Here is a 14,417-nt window from a genome sequence, read left to right as displayed (position 1 = left end):
TTCTTGATGAAGATGAACAACCACTCTCTTCAGTAAATCTTTTCTTTACCACTCCTTAACTATTTCTCCCTATACCTCTAGTTTCTCTAAAATAGTTCTTGCAATTTTGCTATTTCTAGGCTAAAGATATGTCTCCTTGGAATGTATACTTTTGTAGATCCAGGGCTATTGCCTCTCTTCTAATCAGCATATTTCTAGGACTCAACACTGTAAATGCTACATAGTAGGTGCTAAGAAATGTTTATCGAATGAATAAATAAATGAATGAACTAGATCTTTCTTACATTTTTCTTTTGTTCCCAAGTTAAGAGTATATATAAAACTGCCTTTTCCTCTTCCACAGTTAATTTTTTGTTGTTATTTTGAAGAATTAGCCAAGGGTGATTTTTATCTGCCATCTGCCCTTCCTTTCTATTCACCTTTTTCAGGCAGCACATTTTGACTAGTTCTGTGCATGTCTCTATGTTCTCCTTTTTATTGTTAATGTGCTACCTCTTTCTATGTAGACTCAAGGTGATAGAGGGGAAGGAAACCTAGAGTAAGAACTAAGAACCACAGGCTCTAGTTTCAGTTCTAGCAATAACCAGCTATATGATATAGGTGAGTCAGGGCTCTAGGCCTGCTAGCTCTCATCTATGAAAATCTTTTAAAATGCCTTTTCATTCTATTAAAAGATCTGTATCTTTTTATTTTACTCGCTAATGTCCCAACATTTGTTGAGTATGCTCTGTTGTACTCTGCCTACAAAGAACAACTTATAAATGCTTAAATTAATATATTCAAGAAGTAGAATTTTACAGTTTGCTTGGCTTTGTAAACTTATAAAACTGTAAATTATATTCAGCAATTGGTGATACTAAACTCTCATGCAATGCACATATTTTCATATGATTCTTTTAATGTACTGTTGAATTTAGTTTGCTAGTATGTTGGTGAGAATTTTTGCACCTATATTCCTCAGAGCTATTGGCCTGCAGCTTTCTTGTAGTGTCTTTGTCTAGTTTTGTTATCAGGTGAGTTTGAAAGTGAATTAATTCCCTCTTTAATTTTTTTTAAAAAGTTTAAGAATCGGCATTCATTCTTTTTTTAAATGTTTAGTAGAACTCGCCATTGAAACTATCTGGCCCTGGGTTTTTTTTTTTTTTCTTGGCAGAGGGTGGGTATTTTTCATTACTGATTCAATCTTGTTTGTTACTGGTCTGTTTAGGTTTTTTTTAATTCATCATGGTTCAGTCTTGGTTAGTTGTATGTTTCTAGGAATTTATCCATTTCTTGTCAATTATCCAATTTGCTGGCATATAGCTGCTCAGAATAGTCACTTATGATCTTTTTATTTCTGTGGTATCATTTGTAATGTCTCTTCTTTCCTTTTTGATTTTATTAGAGTATATTCTCTTTTTTTAGTTAGTTCAGCCAATGATTTATCAATATTGTTTATCTTTTTTAAAAAAACCTCAATTTCATTAATTTTCTTCCTAATTTTCATTCACTGTCTAATGTTTGTTATTTTCTTTCTTCTGCTTACTTTGGGTTTAGTTTGTACACACTTTCTTTTCATTTTTTTTGTTCACAATGATTTGAAAATAAAAACAGTTTATATTTGTTTATTTCAAACATATTTGCAGCTCCCATTTGATGTAGTGGCAGGTAGTGTGGTATAGTGGACACCATTTTGGAGTCCAATAGACCAGGTTTAAGGCCTGGCCCACAGTTACTGGCTGTTTAACCTTAGATAAGTTACTTAGTGTCTCTGAGTGTTGCATGTTTTTCCTGTCAAATGGAGATGATGGTCTCACCTCCAGTGTTGAGTAGGGCAATATCATTTTAAAATTATTCAGTTTTATAACAGGTTACAAGTGAACATACCCACAATGAAGGTGATGTCCATGCTGAGGGAGCTGACCCATGCAGTCAGGCTGTGGCTCTGATAGAATTCTTCAAGCCATTCCCCACTGAGGTCCTTCAGGGCCACCTGGGAGCCCATGATGAGGATGTGTGCAAAGAAAAAGGAAAGGACCATCATCTGAGCCCATCTGTCATTGATGTGTGGGTGGAGTTTAAGTGTCTTCTTCTCTTTGGGGTCATCTTCAAAATCATACCCAGTATCTTCATGACTTGTATTCATTTTCCAAGATTTCTGCCCAGGGTGTGGGGTGGTGCTGTCTCAATGGGCTCCAGCCCAGATTCCTGACTGCCACTTTCCTTGCAGACCCCCTGAATGGTTGGGCATTGAGATTTGTTGCTGTTCAAAATTTCTGAATAGTATATTTATTATTCTTCAGGTATTTCTTGAATATTACCGGTGCTATAGGAAGGTCACTATTTTATATTTTTCTAATGCCTTTAGGAAAAACTTCCAAAAGTTTAATTTTGATACATTTTATTAAATGTATGTTAAACATTCAAATAAATTTGCATCAATATATTTTATTAGCACTTCTATCCTTAAGCATTATAGCAACCACTATCATCTCTAAAGCAATTCATAGTTAATGACAGCTCATTTGCTTTTCTAACAATTTATGTTAATTTTCATTAATGATGTATTTTAGTCCCTTTTCCCAAATACTATTTTATGTTAACTAGAATAACCTGACGTGGGAGGTTGATAAAATATAAAATGCCCAAAATACATTTAGTGTACCATTAAAATTCTTTCAACTAGTTTTTCCTTTCAGCATAATTTTTTCTAGTAAAGTAGACACATTCATATTCATTGGCCAATGATCCATAATGATGATCTGTGTGTTAAGTGTAACAATTAATAGTTCACAACGATAAAATTGTTTTCAGGTTTCACAACATGAGAAAAGATGTTTAATGAGAATTTTCTAAGCAAGCAATAGTAGATTTAAGCATTTCAGACCTGGAAGGGATTGAATGTTTACCATTTCCTTATTACAATTCAGGCAGGCCAGTGAGGTAAGGAAATTGCTAAAAACAACACAGGCATTAGTGACAGAGACAGAAATGGAAGCAAGCTCTCCTAAGTCCAATGTTTGTTCTGCTCTGCTAGCTCTAAGAGATAAAGGATCTCAATGCAAAAATAAGGCTTATGTAGGGTTTCATAGCAGGGGTCAGCAAACTATAGCCCATAGGCCAAATTTTTGTCTGCCTCTGCTTTTGTATGTAAAGTTGGATCACAACACAGCCACTCTTTTTACGTGTTGTCTAGGACTTCTTTTGTGCTTCATCCACAAAGTTGAGTGGTTACAAAAGAGACCTTAAGGCCCACAAAGTCTAAAACTCCTATTCTGGCCCTTTGTAGAAAAAGTTTGCCAAACCCTGCCTCATAGTGTAATAGAGTGAAATGCTCGGCCTCTCTTACTCAATCTTGTTCAAGCCTGCTGTGTTCCCATGGCCTTTAGGTTAATAGCTTCTGCTTACTCTTGCATATACCCATGCCAATCATTAGTGGAATTCGGCTTTAAGGTTGGGTTTTATAAAAACAACTTCTTGCCAGAAAGTGCCTCTCCTGAGGAGAAAGGGAAGTATGTATTTTTTGTCAAAGATTTGCAAGAACCGCATGACCACACTCCCATCAACTAGGGTTAACAGACTAATAAGCACAATCTTCCTCAGACCCCTGCTGGTGCCCAGATGTCTGTGGTCATCAACCACCTCTTGCCCCTCCAATTTTCCCTTCCTTTGACATAAAAGAAGCCTGTGCTTTCTTAAGATGGATTTGAGGTACCACTACATCTCCCATCTTCTTGGTTGGCACCTTCTCTATCGATAAAACTTCCTTTTCTCTAAACTGAAGTTTTGAGTTTTGGCCTTTTGAAGTATCAGATACATGAACTTTGGACAGTAACAATAGTTCCTAAATTGTTTGTATTTGTTACTTTACTTTATCATCACAACAAACTTACAAAACAGGTAAGACAAGCATCATTATTATCTCTATTTTATGCATGAATAAATTGAGACTCAGGACTGTTAAATGATTTTCTACAAGTCCTGTAGTGGTTTGGTTGTTGGGATGGAACAAGAATCTAGGTTTTCCATATCCCTGGGCCACAGCCCTTTTTATTTCCCAGCTTCCCAAAGTCCCCCAAGCATAAAAGCTTCCACTTCTTTCTATGCATCTGTGATACTGTAATTTATAATAAGAAATATATATTGGTCTTCATCAGCGTTTCTGGTACAGAAATCCAAAACCCCTAGGAATTTCATTAGCGATAAGAGCAACAAAGGTGCCTCATGCCACTGGGTGGGGATAGAAGTCCAGGTTTCCCATATGGACTCCATTTACACTGATGAAGAGAGGTCTTCCTTACAGCTCACAGAGATGAAGGTTTTGGTTTCCTGCTCAGCCTTTTCTGACCAAACACAGGGGGAGATTAGGGCACCTTGCTACGGCCTGGCAAGAGTGGAAGTCTAGCCTCTCCGCTCAACCTTTGCTGGTGGCATTGGGGGTACGTCCACAGTTTTTATTGGTAGTGTTGGCTGGACTAAAACTCTTATTGGATAAAAGCTCTATTGGATAAAAGTTTTATGTTTTCTTTTCTGGTACTTTAACTAGAGAGGACCAAAGCTCTATTTCCCTTAGGCTTCTTTTGTCTGTTTCTACTAGCATTTTGCTGGCTTCTTCAGTATCCAGCATACACACACACACACACACACACATCATGATGTATCTCTATATAGATAGATAATGTATATATACTTCTATTGAAATATATATCATTTTCAATCTATCTACCTACCTATCTCTATATGACATTTATCATTTCTCAGGTAACTAGCCAGTTTGCCTTTTTACCCCAATGTTCAGAGTCTTCTTATATTTGTTTTGTATGTAAGGCCAACAATTTTCAACTATATTTAATTGGAGGACTAGAAAAAGTATATCTCCTCTATCTTCAGGAAGCAGAAGTCTTCATCCTTGTTGTTCAATTTTGTCTTGTTTTCCCCGTTCCCTTCTAAAGCCTCTACCATGCGTGGCCCTTCTGGGAAGTTCTCTGTACCTGTCTTTATTCTTACTTTTCCTAACAGAATTAAAATAGACTTCAGTCATGCGAAGGGCTTCTGTATTTAAGAAAAGACCTGATAAATTACTTCAATCCAAGATATTAATAACTAAATCTGACTTAATATTGTTATACATCCAGGTCTATTCTCATTTTAACAGAGACAGATTTCTAAGGCCAAGTACATTAGTCTTGAAATGCTTCAATTAGTGGCCCCATGACAGTCCTGTCAAGGTAGGTCTTATAGTCAGAGATAGCTTTTTTGATAACTTAAGTCATTTCTTCATTTTATTCCATATTTGTAGGTAAAGTAGCATTGTAATAAGTCAGAGTCTTAGTTTTAGTATTAAATCTATGCCCTTTGGATATGTCCTTGAACTGGGAGCTTTTCCCTGGTAGTACCATAATATCATTTGTCACATATTTAATTTTTGTTGGCCAAATGCTCTAATATTGCTACAGAATGGTTATGTCAGCAATTTTAATGAATATTTTTGAATCACAGAAAATGACATTACTGCATTGCACTGCCTATTAGACGTATTAGTTGAACATTAGCAACTTTTCTTCCTTATTTGCTTTCTCAGGGAAAATTGGGCCCTGAAAAACTATTGAAATACCGGTACAATGCCTATAGAAAACCTTGTCCCACTTGAATTTTCCACAGGAACCCATGAATATGGCATAGTTTAAAGGCTTCCAAAGAATTACCTCATCTGTTCTTCTGGGGCCTGGAAGTAAAAGATTTAACAGGGAGTGTGATACGTCTGGCTTCATTCTTTTTTATCAGGATTAATTTGGCTATTTGGGTTTTTTTGTGGTTCCATAAAAATCTGATGATTTTTTGTTCTATTTCTTTAAAAACTGTCATTGAGATTTTGTTGGTGATTACATTAAATCTGTATGTTGCTTTGGGAAATAGGGACATTTTAACTATGCTGATTCTTCCAATCCATGAACACGAAATATCTTTCCATTTAATTATGTCTTTTGCAATCTCTTTTTTTTAAAGGATTTTAAAAATTTATTTATTTTTAGAGAAGGGAAGAAAAACATCAAAGTGTGGTTGCATCTAATGTACCCCTGACTGGGGACCTGGCCTGCAACCTAGTGATGTGCCCTACACTGGGAATTGAACTGGTGAAATTTTGGTTCCACTGAGCCACACCAGCTAGGGCTGCAATCTCTTTTAATAATGCTGTGTAGTTGCCAGTGCATGGGTCCTTTGCATCCTTTGTCAAGTTTATTGCTAGATATTTTACTCTTTTTGTTGTGATTGCAAAAGAAACTGGTATTTTAAAATTTATTTTCCTGAAATTTCATTGTTAATATATAGAAATGCAGTTGATTTTTGTATATTGATTTTGTATCCTGTAACTTTACTGTATTTGTTTATTGTTTTTCATAGTTTTTCTATGGATTTTTAGGGTTTTTTATGTAAAAAATCATGTCAGCCTCAAAATGTTAAGAATGGAGTTACCATATAACTCAGCAACCCCTCTTCTGGGTATTGACCCAAAAAATTTGAAATCAGTTATTTGCAAAGATATATGCACCTATATGTTCATTGCAGCATTATTCACAGTATCCAAGACATGAAAAAAACTGAAGTGTCCTTTGAGAGATGATTAGATAAAGAAGATAAGGTACATATATGCAGTGGAAAATGACAGCGATAAGAAAAGATGAAATGCTGCCATTTGTGACACATGGATGGACCTTGAGAATATCAGGCTAAATGAAGTAAGTTAGTCAGAAAAAGTTAAGAACCATATAATTTCACTCATATGTGGGATATAAAATTAAAACCAACAGATGAACAACAAGAAAAACAAACATAAAAAAACTCCTAGGCACAGACAACGGTATGGTGGTTACCAGAGGGAAGGGGGTGGGAAGAGTGGTAAAGAATAAAGGCGGTCAAATATATGGTGACAGAAGATGATGTGACTTTGGGTGGTGGGCACACAATGCAATATACAGATCATATATCATATAAATGTACACTTGAAACCTATATAATCTTATTAACCAATGTCACCCCAATAAATTCGATTTAAAAAAATTTGACAAACTATTGTGCTCTGTTTCGTGGCACTGTTGTCTTCTCTTTTTATCCTCTTCCCTCCTTCCTTCAGAGGGACAAGTCAAGAAAGGCTCTGATGTGGTGGATTTGGGAAGGCAGATTTGGGCGGTGACAGAGTGGCTTTTGGAAAGACTGGAGGATAAGCAACAAGGTCCAGGGAAACACTGATATTCAGAAACAGACAAGTGGACTTTTTATCACATGGGGAACAGTGCCATGAACACTCAGAGCCAGTTTTACATTGGAATTGGGGAAGAAGAAAAAAAATGAAGGGGAAAAGCCAAGAAAATTCACAGGACTGGAGCTAAGAGGACTAATATATACTTATTTTTACTGACTGTTGTTTGTGATTTAGTCTGATTTAAATGCCCAGACCTAAATCCTATATGGCCTTAAATGTGTTCCTGGAGGAATCTTCAAATTTCTTCAAAGGTAACTGGGTAACTGTGTGCATGTATGTGTGCATGTATGTGTAACATCTAGGCACATTTGTGTGCATGTGTGTGTCAGGGTAGAGTGCAACGGTGGTAGAGGCATACGAGACTGGGTGAAACAATTATAAAGAAGGACTTTTATTTCAGCCAGTTTATCCAGCAGGATTCTTTAACAATTAGAGATTTTTAAGTGCCTACCAATTATCTGCATCTAGAAAGGAAGGTCATATCAATTATTAAAAAATGACAATTTTAAGTCAAGGATTTGTTTAATTATGAGGTGACATAATGGTCAAATATACAAAGATATTACAAGTGGTTCACAGCCTATCTTTGCATCATGATTAGTTGCATAAAAATGGGCAGAAATATAATGGCCAATCTTTGAAATTATGACCTCCAACATAATAAAAACCAGAGAAGAAGCAATTAACCCAGAAAACCAAAATTGAATACTTATATAGAAATTGTCGATAATTACTTAAGTTGAAGTCATTTGAATGCCAATTCATTTAACAATGGTTCAAAAATTAAGCAAATTGTAGAATGTCCATGGAAAATGTGATCTTTCTGATTGATTGAAGCATTTTAGAAATTTCTAATTTAGAATTTGAGATGCAGAGATGTGAATGGTTACCAATGTAAAAATTATCTGTCCTACTTCCTGATTACCCTATAGCTATAGTTTGTTGAACTGAAAGGGACTGTACTAGTTTGTAAAACAAATCATTCCATTGTTAAGCAGTTCAAAATATTACAAAATAAATGTTTCTCCTAATATGTTCATATCTGTAAACTTGGCCACCAGAGAAAATTGTGATTGTAGTGGCTGGGACGCTGGATCAGCAATCACAAGTTCAGGTTAACATTCTGAATTTTCCATTCAATAACTTTGCTTCTTTGCAGCCCTTCATCATTTTTTGTCAGTTCCCTTCTGTGGGAAATTACAAAAAACCATTTCTAGCCTATGGGGCTGTCATGGGATTTCAAAAAAGAAAAATACTGGGAATGTGACTTAAAAATCAGCAATTGTTAAATACATAAAGAGCATTGCTGCTCATTCTAACAGACTCGCATAAATTAAGCCTACAAGCTCTTCCACATTCACAATGTGATTTTTTTAGTGAGCCAATGATCAAAAGATTATGTTCCAAAGGCTCATAAATACTTAATACATAGCATTTTCATGAGTCTGCTGTGGTTTTAATTATAAGCTCACAAAATCTGTAATTTGCAGAATTTTGCCTTTTTTTCTCTTTAAAATTAAAATATAATTGTCAGTCTCTTAAAGTATTATCGCCATCTGGCAGTGCCCCTATTCTTATCTCTCACGTCAAGGGCATAAACTTTCAGTTATAAGATGAATAAGTTCTGGGAATCTAATGTCCAGCATGGTGATTATAGTTCACAATACCGTATTGCATATCTGAAATTTGCTAACTAGGTCTTACATGTTACCACCACTACACACATGCATGCATGCGTACATGCACACATACACACAAATGGTAACTATGTGATGTGATGGTGTTAATTAGCTTGATTGTCTTAATCAGTTCATAATGTGTATATATAGTAAATAATTACACATGTGTATTAAGTATATGCAACTTTTCTTTTCAATGCTCCCTTTAATAAAGCTGGAAGGGGGAGAACAGTGGCTCTATCATCCACTATTTGACAGATTTGTCCTTTTTAAAGGAATCAAGTCTCCTATTATTTAATGCATTTGGGATTTTAGAGTCTTTTGAAAGCCAAAGTTCAATTAAGTGGGGAAATACAAGAGAGGACCCGCCTTGAAAATAATTTCAAATCTTTCTTTTGTGTGAAAATTGTTCATTTAGATTGGAACAGAAATAAAATAAGGGTTGCATTGCTCGACCTTCTCTGTGACTTCTGAAAACTTCCTGGTACTGAGAAACCATGGGTTAAAGGGAATAGTTAAAAATACAGTTCACATCGTGCTTGCCTTATTCATATCATTCCACTAAAACATTTAGTCTGATATTTTTTACCACTTAGAGAAGTGACTAGTATCTCCCAGGGCCCACAGGCCAGGGATAGTATCTGACATTGTGTCTAGATGTGTGGCAGCTTCTGTCACTCATGTGCCTTGTTCCTAGCTGGTTTTAATGCAGCTACTCTTCCGAAGGAAGGGAAAATTGAACAGAGTTGGTCTAACATGTAAGTAGACAAGACAGCCTATCACATAGGTTATAATAATGTAAATGGGTGTTTTGAAAGTCATTAATCATGGCTATACATGCATGAATGTAATATTGTACAAATATTAAATTTCTTTGAGTCCTGTGAAGAAGCTCTTAATATTCCAGTGTCTAATTTTTTGACAGAGAAGCTGAGACCCAGAGAAATTAAGAGATCTTGACTAAGCAAGGAAGTGGCAGTTCTGGATCTCAAACTCAGGTCTTATGACCTCCAAATCTCCAACCCATGTGACACCACTCATTCCTTAAACACCTATTGCACTGTGATGTCGCATTATTTAGTTATTCTTATTTATAGTCTCCCAAACTTGGTTATAAAAACCATGCTTGCTCGTTCTTTATTTTTTCCAAAGCACCTGACATACATCCCTATTAAGAAAATGTTTGCTAAAATTTTTTTATTGATAGCTTATTTTTATTGTATTTTTTTTTTCCCATTTCCGTTACTAGAGCCCATGGGAAGTGGGAAGGAGAGTTTTCTCCTGGACCAAAAAACAATTCTTTTGTCTAGGGGAATTAGCACTATTTGGTTTGACAACAAAATGTTTACATCTATATTTATAAGTGAGTACAACTCATTTGGGTAACTATAAGTTTATAGGAAGCCTCTCTTCTATACCTAGCTCTGACATGAGTATCTCTCAGAGAGTTGTTCTATTGTTTGTTATCACTGCAGATATTTGTTTAATTCAGCCCGCAGGAAGTTAAGGCAGGTGGGATGGTGTGGTGGAAAGGTCACTGCCTCAGGGCATCAGAAAGATCTTCTAAGATCTGCTTCTGACTCTGCCACTGACTGATTTTGGACAATTAAGAAATGTCTTGAAACTTCCCTTCTCATTGTGCGAGAGACACAATCAATAACAGCACAGGGAAAAAAGTCAATGCAGATTTCCTTGATTCTGTCATGTCACTTATCAGATATTGATTAGTGCCTGCTGTGTATCAGGCACTGTTTTAGGTGCAGAAGCTAGAAGAAAGAAACCGTTTCTTTGCATTCAGGGAATATAGACATATACATGGAATTATAATACACTATAAAACCCAGAATTTATGTGATATTCTATATTTTATATAAAGTATTTAATGTAATTTCATAGCAATATTATTAAGTGCTCTAATTGAGATGTAAACAAAAATTATAGAAAAGCAAAAAGTAACTAACTGTTTATAAATTATAAAAAATTATTTCTCTAAAACACAAATAGTTTAGTACCACTGGGTTTTTGGAGAAATGATTGTCATATTTGGTATCTTACTTAACTAACTATAGACAAAACTTGCGCTTGAGAAACCAGCAAAGCAAAGTCAACCTCAAAATGAGCGAGAAAAAGGTATCTTTTCATAATTTACTATTAGATATCTCAGATGAAGGGAAAAAATCATGAAGGATAAAATGAGAGCTTTGTTGGATTTTATCACATTTAATGTTACAATTTAGAATCTTTTTACTCTGTATAACCAATGGTGGGGATACCAAAGGGCTTCAGTCACCCAGCCATGCTACTTCCAGGTACACTGATTTTCTGCCTGTCTGACACTTGAGCATTGGTTTCTTTGAGGCATGGATTACTCCTGGCCTCTCCTTGTAGTTATTAGACATTTTACTCAAACATTCCCACTACAAGGCTAGCAGATGTGAGCAAAGAAGAGATACCAAAATTGCCCCGTTTTGAAACTTGCTGGCCAGAACTTTGTGGCAGGGGGCTGTTCAAATGAGGCATTCCCTTGGCTTGTCCTCTATGTTCATATGAGCAGTGAAGAATTGGTCTATCTAAAATTTATTTGGAAACCATTAGAACCATTCTGTTAGAATTACTACCAGTGTCTCCAGATTCCCATTTCTAAAGTGAAAGTCTAAATAACTTAAGATTTTTCAGAAGTCTCATTCTTCAAGAAGGTTTGTTAGTACTCTATTGGAAAGGTTAAAATCTGCAAGCTTGATGAATTGTATGCATTTGAAAAATCAATTTATAAAAGGCACCGCCTGCCAGCCATGGGAACTACAGATGAGTTGAAATCCTTTCAATTTCTTTTGCTATTCAAATTGAGTCTCTAGTGCTTTTGCACTTTAGCCAAACACTTTTGGGCTTAATGTAAAGCCTTCTGAGTGGCAAGATAAGATGTATGTGCATTTTCCCATTGCATAGCTTCAATCCAGATTTTCTATGTTTAAAAAGAAAAGAGTAGAAATGAAGGTCCTGGTCACATGCAGTCAAAAATTACCTTTTACTTAGTTAACATGCTCTAAAGTGAACAAGTGATTTCATGTACATTATCTAAGTAGCTTCTTATTTTTAGCATCAAAAGAGATTTTCTGATCTATACTAGCTTGAACTTTTAGCAAATGTACAGTTACAAGAAAATATCTAGGAAGGTGGACATTTTAAAGATTTAAACCCATTGTGTTCCATATTGTTGTTGTTATTATTTTTATTATTTGCAGAATGGTGCTTACCTCAGTGTTTTCAAAAGGAAGCTGATGGAGACTTAAGCAAAGGCTTAGGCCTTTGTGTCAGTGGGGTTGGGGATTGAGGTGGGTATTGAGGTAGCAGTAGTAAACAATAGCTGTTGTGCCTAAGGTCATGTGGCATCAAGCAGACATTACACAGCTTGTCTTATTTAATCTTTATAGCAGCCTTACAGATGTGGGCATTACTATTTTTGTTTTACAAATGAGAAGACTAAGGCTTAGAAAAATTATTTGCAATGATCATCTAGCAAACACACAGCTATGGATTTAAATCCAGGTTTATTCTCCTCAGAAGTCTATGTGCTCCATGCTGCTTTGCTACATCTGCCTCAAAGCAGGAACTCAGAGAAAAAGAGAATTCTCCCTCTCCCTGCTCTGTCCCTCACTGAATGAACACATGATTATACTGATAGTTTAATGGAAAGTGCACCAGATTTAAAATCAAAGGAACTTGGTTCTAGGTCTTGGCTTTGACATTAACAATTGAGCATAATTCATTACTAGATTAACCTTCTGGTCATCTAATTTAAGCTCAAAGAGAATTATTAGGGTACAACACAGGTTTTAGTTATTATTTTAATACTTTTGTGTTAACAAGATAAAGGCTCGTAAAAATTTTTTAAATAAAAAATGAATTATCATCATCCAAAAATAAGTATGCTAATTATTTTTATGTTTCAGAGAAGCCTTATTGTTTTCCTTTCTTCCCCCCGCCCCTTCTCTCTCTGGAAAGTAGTTGTGCATATGTGTGTTTGTGTAAGTATGTAATGTTGGGGTCATTCAATACACATAGCTTTATATTCTGCTAATTTCATTTTGTTGCATTGAATTTTTCTATGCTGTGGTTAATTCTTTACATACTCTTTAATAGCTACATAAAAGTTCCCTAATTTTGGACATTAAGTTGCTTCCAATTTTTTACAGCTCTAAAGGATGTCTTAGCAAATACTTTTAATGTTTGTAATTGTCTACAATTCTGCTTATTTCTTTAGGATAGATTTGTTGGAGTTGGTCAAATGTTATAAGCTATTTAAAGGCCCCTAATGCATAATGCCTAGTTTTACTCTAGAAAGTTTATATTAATTAATATTTTCACCAGCAATTTCTGGAAGTATCAGTTTCACGTTATCCTCATCTACACTGTATTTTTTTATTTGCCCAATTTTTTAGTAGATTAAATGGACATAAAATTACATTTCAATAAATGTAATCAGAACAAACAACATAGGCTATAAGGAAATAATTATGGAATTATTCACTGAAAACATGCATGTAGTTGATTAACATGGGCCAACCCTATTACTCTGTCAACTTTTTGTCATTCCATAGTGGTAACAACTAAAACAGAAATCTGGGAGTAAAGTAGTAATTCCATACATTAAATGCTATACAAAAACTGTCTACATTGAATATTATCATTGTTAAATAACAGCTGAATTGGTGAATATCAGTTTGCTATTTGTTTGATTTGGTTTATAATCCTTTGATTACTAGAGATACTAGTGTTTTTTAAATACTTATTGGCTCTTTCATTTCTTCTTGAGAGACAGTATTGTTTACTGGTTGAGAGTATGATCCTCAGAGTCAGTCAATCTGTTATTTGACCTGTTATTTAAACTTTCTGTACTTTAGTTTCCTCATCTAAAAAATTAGGGTGATATTAATACCCTCATAAAATTGTCTTATAAACAGTGTTGTTAACCCAAGTACATATAAGAATATTTGGCACATATAATATGTAAGAATGGTATAGACTCCTTAATGGACATCAACTTGATTTTATTCATTTATTCATTTGTTTATTTATTTTGTATATGGACTCATTGATGTCCTTTTGTCTATTTCCTATTACAGTGTTCTCTTCTACTATTAATTAATTTTAAAATGTTAATGAAAACATTAGCTTTATATTTTGCTGTTTTCCTTTTTTTGGAAGTGGGTGGTAAACGTGAGAAACCTGAAGGAAAATGAGATGCAAAATGACACAGAAGATATGTGTCTTCTTTTTTTCTGTCTCTTCCAAGGCCAGCCTATACATGAGCTTTTATCATCACTATTCTAACTAGTGCAATGGAAAGAGCCTGGGGCAGCACAGATAATCCAATCTGTATATATAATGAATTCAGCTATCCTAAAGACATCTGTGGTATCTCAGAGAACCCAAGGTATTTGTGTGCCCTTTGACAGACCTCAACTTTAGCATAGGCAAAGATGAGACTCATTTGCAGT

This window comes from Pteronotus mesoamericanus, unplaced genomic scaffold, assembly GCF_021234165.1.
Source record: "Pteronotus mesoamericanus isolate MK-2021 breed Mesoamerican mustached bat unplaced genomic scaffold, CSHL_Meso_final contig_24, whole genome shotgun sequence".
In the NCBI taxonomy this organism is placed as follows: Eukaryota; Metazoa; Chordata; class Mammalia; order Chiroptera; family Mormoopidae; genus Pteronotus; species Pteronotus mesoamericanus.
Note: the sequence above shows the minus strand (reverse complement) of the source record.